Here is an 11,527-nt window from a genome sequence, read left to right on the forward strand (position 1 = left end):
TATAGCTTGCAGCAGTGATTAACGTTAAAAGAGGAGGGGAAAAACATAAGCAGGTCTCTATAGCAACAGAACAGGTGGTTGTGGCTCCATGATTGTTTCTCTGTCACAAAACACAATTCAGGAACTTAGAAAAAGGACAGAAGTTGGGCAAAGGTAAAGGGAAAGAAAAAACACAAGTGTGCAGAACAATAGCTTTGTATTCCTGCAACTCATTTTCTGATGCAGATTGTGTTTTAATCCCCTTTAGAATATTGATTGCCTGAAAAGAACCCGTAAAGGAAAGAAATGGGAACGTGCTTTGTCACTGACCGTGCTGAAGAAAAATTGGAGCAGCATTTCGTTTTTAATCACAGAGAACCTCAGGATTGATTTCCTATTTGTGCCGAGTGTTTCCGTGCCAAACAACAGGAGATGGATGTGCTGGAGCAGAGCTCATCAACCCCAAAAAATATCACTGTTGTGTCGTCTCCAAAGAGCCATTTTGAAACGATAAATCAGAAAAAAAATACTTCCCATCCACCTGGGACAGTCTTTATACACCATTTAAAGTCAAGCCTAGTTTTGAACAAGTGAATAATGTTTTCTTATTACAAATTATGGCACTGCAATTTATTACTGATAGGATATTAAGGATGGGAAGCCCAGGTAGCTTTACCACCATGTAGCTGCTCACTTCAAAGTTATTTAGGTCTGGGTTTGGCTTCCAGATACAATCGCAACTCTCTTTGCAGCTGGGTTAAGTGCTTCACTCGGGGGATATCTGTGGTACTCACTGATGCGGTGAAGGGTTTTACTCACTCATTTGCCTTGCCAATACTTTTCCTAGTTCGTCTGGAGACTCAGCTCTAACCTTTGGCCAGCTGTCTGCAAGTGCCAAATTCCTGGAGGTCTGGTCAACAGTCAGAGGTCTACGTTTGATTGCAAACACAAACAAAAACAGTTTTTGGAAGGTAAACCACATACAGCATGCTGTCAGTATTACAACAGTGTCCTTAGTATGAAGAGTAAAATAAAGAACATGGACAGATAAAACCAGACACCGAAAACGATGCTTAGCCAAGATCATCACAATCATTGTAAAAAGTCCTGTATCCTGGCATTTGACACACACACACACACACACACACACACACACACACACACACACACACACACACACACACATGCACACACACACGCACACAGATTCACTGAGCATTCACATACACAGCAGGTATTTGCATGGTTGATGTGTAATTAAACCAAGAGACACTGACACACACACACACACACAGACACACACAGCTGCTCACGCAGAGTCACTGTCGCTTGTCATGTGAGAAAAGTCTTTTTCTTTTACCCTGACAATCTATCTATCTATCTATCTATCAATCTATCTATCTATCTATCTGTGTCAGGCTTATAGAGGCAAAAATGACATTACATAAAAATGATCTCCTTTCATAATATTCATTTTTCATAAGAGCTTTGACAGACAGGTGGACCTCATGCTGGTCAGGTGTTGCATTTGGCGAGATTGCTTCATGCAAGGCAATGGCATCATCACTCAGGGAGAAACTGAGGCAATATCACACTACTTAAAGCAACGCGGTGTGGTGGAACCTTTAGAATGATATTAGTCACTTGACAAACCAAAAACCAACTGCATTCGTGCTTACCTGGTTAAAAAGCCAAGGAACATGTACACTTGTGCTAACAGATTGTGCTAGATGAGGTTACAAATGACATAAACTGGTCAACATGGAGCCTGAAGAAAGGTGAACCCGAGGTGAACTAGGTGAACTCCACACTCTTTGTCTGGTCCAGGATCAGCACTCTGGACAGCGACAGTGACTTGACGAAGGCTGAGCATGCGTTACATTACATGTGTTAGAATAAAAATGATAAGGTTAGTGTATAAAATTCCAAAACCTACCATGGATTTTATCCATATTCAAAACTGTTTCATGGTGATGAAAAAAAAAAACCACACAAAAACATCAGTCTTTTTTAAATCAATACACCAAAACATCTGGAGCATTTGGAGTTTTGACTATGTGTCGTGAGTGCCCTTTTTTCTCTTCACTTCTTTTTATTTCTCTCTCCCAAAGCACATCTGCCCTGCAGCTGATCACTCGCTACTTTCTTCTACTCAAAATGAACCCCCCACCCCCTCCTCTCTGTGGCATCTCCTCCTCCGCTGTGACCTCAGATCACAGAGGCAGCAATCACTGGGATTGCTCCAGATTTTTACTCCACTTCTTTTCACATGACAAATTTCAGTTGTTTTTAAGCAGGCTATAGTTATTTGCATGTTTTCGTATTTTGTCGGTGTGATTCTTAGTGAAATCTGTTTGTTTTTTTAATCAAAGGAACTGGGATACAAAAGGTTTTCGTACCTTTTTGCTCATTATCTAAGCCACAGATTTGTCTACTTGAGCTCCAAACTGGACCAAAAATTGTCTTTTTGTGAGCTGCAAAACAGTTTCCCAATGACAATAAAACTATAACATTATATATGAAACAAATACGTATTTTACTGTGCTTTGGTATGCACTTCAGAAGCTCTTTTTCCTCCAGAGTATATTGGTAGATAGATGATAGATGAATACTTTATCAATCTCCAAGAGAAATTTGCATTTACAGCAGCTCAACAAGAAACAGAACAGTACAGAGGCATGCAAGGTTTTGAACCAACTATATAAAAGAGATGTCTGTTTGCGTGTCACTCACAGCTCGCCCTCTCCTCTACCCACACTCAACGCTTTGTTCTGCTCGATCGGTAATTCAATAATAGAAACCCCCGGCCAAGCTGTAGCTGCATCACTATTTCTTTCATTGTCCCACTGGAAAGAAAGGATACTGTTAAAACATGGAATGTGCAATTTCCAGTGTGCTTTTATTTCCACTGGCCCTGACTGCATGACAATGTCTCTGGGAAGCGTAAGTCGCTTTGGCTTTGTTACCGAATAAAGCGTCTCCTTAGAGTAAAACAACAAAGATAAGCAGAGTCATAGAATTAAAAACTAAACCTTTCACTATGAATTGCCCTATGCACAAGACAGATTAAGATGCAATTGAAAATTCAGCTAAAATGAACATTTTTAAATACATAAAATATCACCCAGAGTACACTACTGTGTATTTTTGTGCCCTATTAATGATTTGTACCTAATTGAATTGACATTTTGTGCATTCTTTTCTTTTTGCATCTTTATAAAAAGTGGAATGAAGATTAAAATAACCACTGGTTTGCCTGCGTGTTCACTCGTGAAAGATCTGCACAAATAAATAAATCCTGCATAAAAATCTAACTTTTAAGCTCTAAATTGTGGATGTCCCTGTCATAGGCGCCTCTGCCGCCCAGTTAAATCACCCTGCTGCTTGCACAACCCCGAATTCTGTGCTAACTCTTTCAGCTCCTCTGAAGTATTTGCCCCAGTGAACACAGTGAACACCACTGTGCTTCATGCAAAAAAGAAAAAAGTTCCAAGGAACTCCAGTTAAAAAGCCCTTATTGTCATGACCCCGAAAAAACTCGTACGCATTTCAGCCAGCATGCCTTTGTCTGCGAGTACAAACGTGCCACTGTGTTTTAAATATCTGTTGCAAAGTTCAAAGTTCAAACTTCCGCTCTTGACATACAAACAGCGGCTTGTTTTTAACTTGGAAATTTGTGATCGGAAACAGGCAGCGGCGCTCACAAAGCGTGTCCTTCGTTTCGACTGCTCCCCCCCCCGTCCGAAGCGACAGCCTATCATGCGTCAAGGCTGCCTCGTCCTTGTCGGCGACCTTGGTTCGAGAAAAATGAAGGGACGGAGGATGCGTGAGAAGGGACGGGGGTGATGAATGGAGGAGACAGACGGAGAGGCATCTATAAGGGATTCCACTTCCTGCCTGTCTCAGTCCCGCTCTCGCACGCACTCTCAGCCGTCCTACGCGCACCGTCGCAGGCTCGCTTCCTCGAGCTTCTTTCCATCTCCTCCTCCCTGGAAGCCCTGCAAAGTGTTACGTAACCGCCAAGGTGGGTGAGGCGAGGGAGAGGCGGCGAGAGGTGAGGAAGTGCTTCGACAGGCGGCGGGCAGAGTGACTCACTGCCGGCCGACATCAGCCGACACTTCATCACCGCGCTGCAGGAATATGACACAATGCAAAGCAGCGCATCGCTCCCAAACACTCGTTCGGGCCTCCGGGTTCTTTTGTGTGATTGCCATCTCGGCAAAGCACGTTCTCAGCTCTTGGATGGAGGTGTGCGGTGCTATAAAGCTAATGGCCACAGATCTGGATATAGGCCATGCACAATGGATCAGATCAGTCCTCATGTGGTATGGAACTGCATCTACACATTAGGGATATTGAAGGTTAGCTACACCTGCGTCTGTCACTATTTCATCATTGCTATGAGTGGAGACATTATTAAGGTTTCGAATGGATCCAAAATAAAATTCTTTATCCAGCTAATATCACCATTAAAGGTAAGAGTGTTTGTGAATTTCTGGGGAGTTTATCGACAGTTTAGGGCTTAGGTGTCAAACTCTGGCCCGCCGGCCAAATTTGGCCCGCAGTGTCATTATATTTGGCCAGTTTTATTTAGCACATGTAGCGCTAATACTACAAATCCCAGAATGCTCCGCTGGTATTTTGGCGTGTCAATCAGGACACAACATTCATTGAAGGATATTATTATCATGACCTAATTGGTTTATTGTTATTTTATTTTTAAATGTATCATTAGCCCGTGGGAAAAGTTTCCTGTTGGAAATGTTAGTTGCACGTGTGAAATATGAAGTTGTTTTTTTTGTATAGTATTAAGTTTTGCTTGCTCCATCTTCAGGTTGAAGCAAAACTTGTTTGGGTTCATATAAAAAAAAAGTTCACAGTTCTATTTGTAGGAAGATTATTTCAATCAGTGTTGGACCGAGACTGTCCAAGTTTTTAATTTGGGCCCCACTGTGTGTTTGAGTTTGACAGGCCTAGCTTAGCTGAACTAACATTACTGTTAGAAAAGATTGGTAAAGTCAACTTTGACTGACAGTAACTTTACACAGTGTAAGAGGATGTATATCATAATGCTAGAGCTGAGACTGAGACACACATTGAGTGTTTAATATCACACTGAATTGAAGACAGCCTCTAAAATAGCTCAAATATACAAGTTTCTGCAAAAGCTTCAGAAACTTACGGAGGTAACGCACGCCTCTCGTCGATCGCGGCGTCGTTGCACTTTTGGAATGAAGTCCCTCACAGCCGCCGAGCCACTCACCAGAGTAATGGAGACGGCGCAGGCATCCACCTCTCCTCACCCTTATCTGTCATAACGGTGATGTTTCATTTGGGCTGCAAACAAATGCCGCCTCCATGTCACTGGGAAAACACAAACACACACTAGCCGTGCGCGCGCACGCACACAGGCACGCATCACACATGTGGGGGGGCGGGGGGGGGGTGTTTGGAGGCGTCGGGATGACCTTGTAAAGGAAATCACTGGTCATTCATCATGGCGCGGCTCCAGCGGCGCGTGGAAGAAGAGGAGATCTGATAAGACCTTGAGATAAAAGCCAGTCCATTTTCCACAGCAGGGCCATGAGAGAATCAGTCGGGGCTGGATGGAAGCTGATGCTGTAGATTACTCATTCGTTCACAGGATGATTCCCGACAGGTTGCAGGTTTCATGAGCGAGTGGTTATTACATTAGCGTAAACAGGCATATTACTTTCTCCTGGGTTCACGATTTGTTTGGAAATTGACTGAGGTGAAGAAGTTTGGCAGGTCTTCTTTGCTGTTGCAACACCTGCACTGTTGCTAGTCACTAAAAACAGGCATAGGTGTATACCAGGTGTATTAAAATAGGTATATTAATACTAATTGCTGAGGCTACTTGTCATTTTTGTTATATTTAATTATTTTGTTTTGTTTTGTTTTTAATTAATATACCTTTAGTTTGATCATAATATATATATATATATTTTTAGCATTATTTAAGTTGGTGTGAATGTTTATTAATTATTTTATTTTTAAGGCGTTTCATAGCTCTGGAGCACTAGGTGATCTATGGGTCTGCCAGGCATACGGTGCAGCACCGGGAAGAGTTATGGTTTTTTACCAGGGCAAGAGATCAGTCACAATAGCAGCAGCCATTGTTTTTGTTTGTTTGCTTCAAATGGAAGGATGAACCAACAAAAAAACTTAAATTCTTTGCCTGGACAGTGGATTCATTGCGCATAAATTCACTCCCTCGGTGCCTTGGTTTGATTTTGTTTGTTCATTTTGGATGTCAAGGACAAAAGCAAAGAAAATGACAAATAGCTACTGGACAAATAGTTAAGTGAAAGACGGAACCAAGTCTTGGTATTTCCAGGAATGAGAAAAATTAGAAAAATATGGATTGGAAAAAAATAACATGTTGGGTGTCATTTTCTTCACGTCAACGTTGCAAAGCAGCTGTGCAGTGCTTGGCATTTTCAAAAACAGAAAAAAAAGAGAGCGCACGAGAGAGATCGCAGCTGCTGGCTGACACTCGGCTGTCAAGTGGGAATTCAAGGCGGCATTTGAGACGCAGCGCGTCCCCACGCAACTCATCCCCTCGGCCAGTGGTGGCATCGTGCTTCGCGGCTGCGCGCTGGTAAAGAGGTACGACCCGGCCTTGGCTCGCAGCCACCGTAAACCTCTGCGAGTGCACACTGTGACGGGGTTACTAGAGCCTCCCCTCGGAGTAATGAGGCAACGCAAACGCTGGGACACTTTCTGTAATGCCTGCGCATTCATCTTCGGTGACGCGGTGCGTAAATATACAGGAGGTGCACACTCACACCTGATATATTAATGTGACCTGGTGCAGTGTAAGATATATATATATATGTATACATACTGACTGAACTGGTCCTCTATAATGGGGCAGACTTCACTACAGAAATACATTTACAGTCACAAATACCTCTGGGAAATAAAAACCGCGTGCTGAGGATCTAAAATACATACGGTTACAATTATTAAGTATTGAACACAAAAACGACAAGGAGGCTCATTTACTACAAACTCGTAGCAACCTCTGAAAACAGAACAAAACATTTGTCTCATTCACTGTAAGAACAATGGTCATTAATACACAGAATCCTGCCTTGTCGTCTGCAACAGCATTATGCATGACGTCAAACGGGCAACGAATAGGAGCCTTGCAAGGAAGCTGGCGAGTAAAATGTCAAGTGTAAATCCTTGCAAATCCATTTCAAAAAGCTCCCATAAGTATCTCTTTGTGTTGAATGGACGATGGCAAGCTAGGAAATCCTTGAGAGGAACTAAAAGAAAAACACATTCAAGGAGGAGTTTCACCATTTCTGAGTAAAGTAACCTGGAGGTAATATATGTTGGGTCAAACGTATTACAAATACTAATTTATTACACATTTATTAAGAGAAAAAAAAGGTGACAACAACGCGCATTTATTATTATTATTTATTTTATTTATTTTTTTTACACATTTTGAGTCAACAAGTAATAGTCAGTTTAAGACTACTGCTTTAACTTGATTGGCCTCAGACAGGGTGAGGCCTCACATCCAGCACAAAGATGAGAGCTATCACCCCGCAGCTTCTGCAGCCACAAATTTTTGTTGTCATCTGTAACTCTTTCAGCTCCTCTGAACAGAGGCATTTCAGTCAGTGAACACAGCCAGCAGCAGCACAGCACAGAATTCCACGGCAATGAACATAAATCAAAAAGCCCTCATTGTTACGGCATTTTGACCCCTCAAAAACTCGCAAGCGGTTCAATGAGCACGTCTTTGTCCGGGAGAACAAAGGTTCCACTGTGCTTCACATATCTGATGCAAAGGTGAAAAGTCCAGGCTTGTATTGCCCCCAAACAAACTGCGCCTACTTTTATGGGGAGATGTGTTATTTGGGAACAATTCCATGCCAGGCCACAGACTAATTCCTGAGACACCCCAACTAATAATGCACTTCTCTGTCTAGGATCCATCGTTTTACTGCTCGTCCACTGGATGGATGGTAAAACGGATGAGTGGGGATGAAAGTACCAGCTGCCCGCTCGCACCTTCCCATCTCGCTCTTATACGTCTTTGTTTTTTTCCCCCCCACTCCGACACTCCGATTAGTCACTCTATCCGTTCTATCTCCCCGTCCTGTCAACCCGTCATCCCATCCATCCGTTACGGGGACGGCGTGCTAGCGCTGTCCATTTCAACTTTTATCACCCCGCGGCTGCGGGGTGATAAAGGCGCCTGACAGAGGCGCCTGCGTCAGGAGGAGTGCTGTCAAAAATATCGATGCATCCATTCAATATCGATATTGAAAACTAAAAACGGTTCAGTATGACTTTTCCGTAGTATCGCTATATCGGTACTCACCGTGTGGCAACGTACACACAAACACTCACAGCGCCCCCCTCCCCCACTCCCTGTGAGGCAGAAGTGGATGGAGATCGCGTTGACTTCCCCGTCGACGAAACTCATATCGAAATTTCGAACTAGTATCGAAAATCGTATTGAAAATCAATGCTTTTCAACATATCACATCAAAGTCTGAAATCCAGTATTGTGACAAGACCAGTCAGGAGCCTCTGCGATTTAACCATTAAATGTTGGATTTTTTTGTCCTGAGAAAATCGTGAGCCTCATGCATACAAATGTGTTTTGTATTCATTTATTTCTGCGCACTCGAAGGTTGGCCACGTTTCGTTTCATGTTAATGGTCGGCTGTGCAGCCGTAAATTCGCAACTGGGGTCGTTCGCTCGGCCGGAGCATTGCCGCGCTGATGGACTCGCTCCAATTCTCCTCACGCGCAGTCCTTGTCATCCTATCTCAACTTCCTCCTCGCCGCATCAATGAGCAGAGAGAAAGAGAGAGCGGCGGAAAAATTGAGGTAGAGAGAGATGGAGGGGCGGGAGAGGTCGGAGGGAAGACGGAGGGTTTAATTTTAGAGTAGCACGTAGGTTCCCGTCGTTTCCCCCGCCTTCCTAAAATAAACGTTGCTCTCTTTGAGTAGCCCCTCCGCCCACGGCATCACCGCTGGATGCATCGAAACGGGGGAAGGGGATGGAGGAGATGGAGGGAAAAGGGGCGGAGGGGTGTCGGAGGATGTTGCCGAGCAACCGTAATCTGACTCGTGTGTCATGTGATCAGGGGATTACCGGCGCAGCAGTCAGTAGTAACACGCTGGGGCGGCGGACGCACACATGCACTAATGAGGTCTTCAGTCGGAGTGCAACGTGTCACACGTCCCGCACCGGGCGACTCTGCTTCTCTGAATGAACTTTGTGTAGAAGCTGTAAAGTTGCGATGTCTTTGTGAATGCTTGTTTCGTTACAGACTCAGCATGATGAAACAGAACTGCCAGAGGAAAGTTCTCACCTTTCGCCGAAGTGCGTTTAGTGGAAGTGTTCTTGGAACTGCCAGTAAAGCAACTCAGCTTCTTAATGCACGATTGAACTGAATGTAACTTAAAGTAAAATCGGTAGAAATTCCAAATCTGCCCCTCAGACGGAGGCAGGTGGTCAACATTAGAGCTGGTTTCAGACGCAAAGCCTCCCATGTCAATACTCGTCTATTGTGCTCCTTTTTCTAAACTGAGAAGATCTAATGAGAGCATTTTTGGAAGGAAAGCATCCACAGAGAGCAGGTTCTCCTTGCATCTGTCAGATGGGTGTGGCTGCAACCAGGTCCTTCGGCTAGGCTGTGTTTAATCTCACGATTAAAATGCAGTGTTCCCAATTCCTCTTCAGATGGATGTTTTTGTCCAGCTGTACTGGCTTATCCTGTCTATTGTTCCTGGATGAGCATCATCACGCCTCTCATCAATCTGGTTCAGGACTCAAGTGTCCTGTTAATGTCCTGTTATGCTGATCTAAAAGACATGTTTGCTGCCTTAAATTACATTTACAAAACTGGGCTGAATTAGTTCAACAGGAGAATAGTTTTTTTTGGTGTATAACTTAAATGACAGTTAATGCAGTTGGTGCAAATGCAAGTTTTGGTCAGCATCTATGCAATCTTTCTCCGACGGATTTCTCATTCCTGAATCAGATAAAGATGGAAAGATGTTACCTGACAACTATACAAAAATAAAGCAGATTTCTTTTTTTTTCTTCTTTTTTTTAATTTCCAGCATTCTCAAAAAAAAAAAAAAAATTATTAGACAAATTAATAAAAATGATTCCCAGGCCCAACCAGGAAGTGAGTTCCCCTGATCACGCCTTTATGAGCATTCACCTTGATGGGCCCTGACTCCTCCCCCAAGGTCCTCCCCAGCCCCACCTGCAATTGGTTGAGATGCAGAGCTGCGGAGGCCCGTGATTGGCTGCCAGCCCCAAGCCTGTTGCTGGGCTGTTTCCATGGAGATCACAATCACCAACGTCGCGCTCACACTGGGCTGGAGGATGGCAGAGGCGTGGATCGAGGGAAGGGGAGCGAAAATGATGGCAGGAGAGAAAGATTCAATTTGAGAATGAGCGGCATAACACGAGCAACATGACAATGAGGATGATGATGATGATGTGCGTGTGTGTGTATGAAGACAGGACGTGTGTGTGAAGCTGTCAGGCAATGTACAGAATAATGAGCTGTAGTGAAGACGTTGCATCCTCGCTTTTTCTTCTGCAAAAAATTCACAAAGAATTAGCGCGCAGACAACAGCATGCGTGCCCCCACATGCTAATTGCTTGTTTATTCGTCCCCGGGTAAAAGGGGAGGGCGCGTCTGCTGCAAAGTGTGCAGCCGAGCGCCGAGGAACCGCTGTGGGAATGTTCACACTGATATGATTATTGTAGGAATGTTTTTCTTGCTTGCGAGAAACAAAACTGACAATGAGAATCAACCAGGCGCAGTTGTGTTGCCAAAGAGTGGGCTCAGCTGCTAAAAAAATAAATAAATAAATAATAATAAAAAAAAAAATCACGCCTGCAATGGCTGTCTGGTGGATTAATATTCTGCAACGGAGGAGCCCAGCCGACCGGCCGGAACATTAAATTGTCTCAGGCAGCCTGAAGCAGTCCTTTCCAACACACCCACTCTGCTCGTCCGCCAGTGAGCTTTAAGCTGTCAATCAAGCTCTTTCAAGCAATATTGGTGGCGTCAATCATTGTGAAGAGGTTTTAAAAACAAGCACCCAATCAAAAGGGAAAAGATGAAATATAAGTTTGTCCATTCCACTTAGACTTTTGTGATGTTTGTTTGCCCTCTACAACCTCAGCAATACCTTCTGCTTCATCCTGTCTGCCCGGCTGTTTCGGATTGCGCACACATGGGCGAATGGATAAATATCTATCACCTTTGAGTGGCTGCACACGGCCATAGATGTTTATTCTGCGGCCCAAGCCAACGGCTGCATGATTTAGAGCACCGTTATGGCTGTTTAGGGGGTATTTTGAAGAGGGAACGTGAAATGGAGGAGATGGGGAGTGGCATATGGATAAATAGATAAGCAGGCAGCGGTCATTAATAACACACTATACAGAAAAGGTGAGGCGGAGGGTGCATCGCACGCACATACGCACACCTCCTACACACGTGCACGCAGTAAAAAGAGAATTTAT

This window comes from Nelusetta ayraudi, unplaced genomic scaffold (assembly GCF_046127955.1).
Source record: "Nelusetta ayraudi isolate G7.1 ecotype Tasmania unplaced genomic scaffold, CSIRO-AGI_Nayr_v1 ptg000135l, whole genome shotgun sequence".
NCBI classification, from domain to species: domain Eukaryota; kingdom Metazoa; phylum Chordata; class Actinopteri; order Tetraodontiformes; family Monacanthidae; genus Nelusetta; species Nelusetta ayraudi.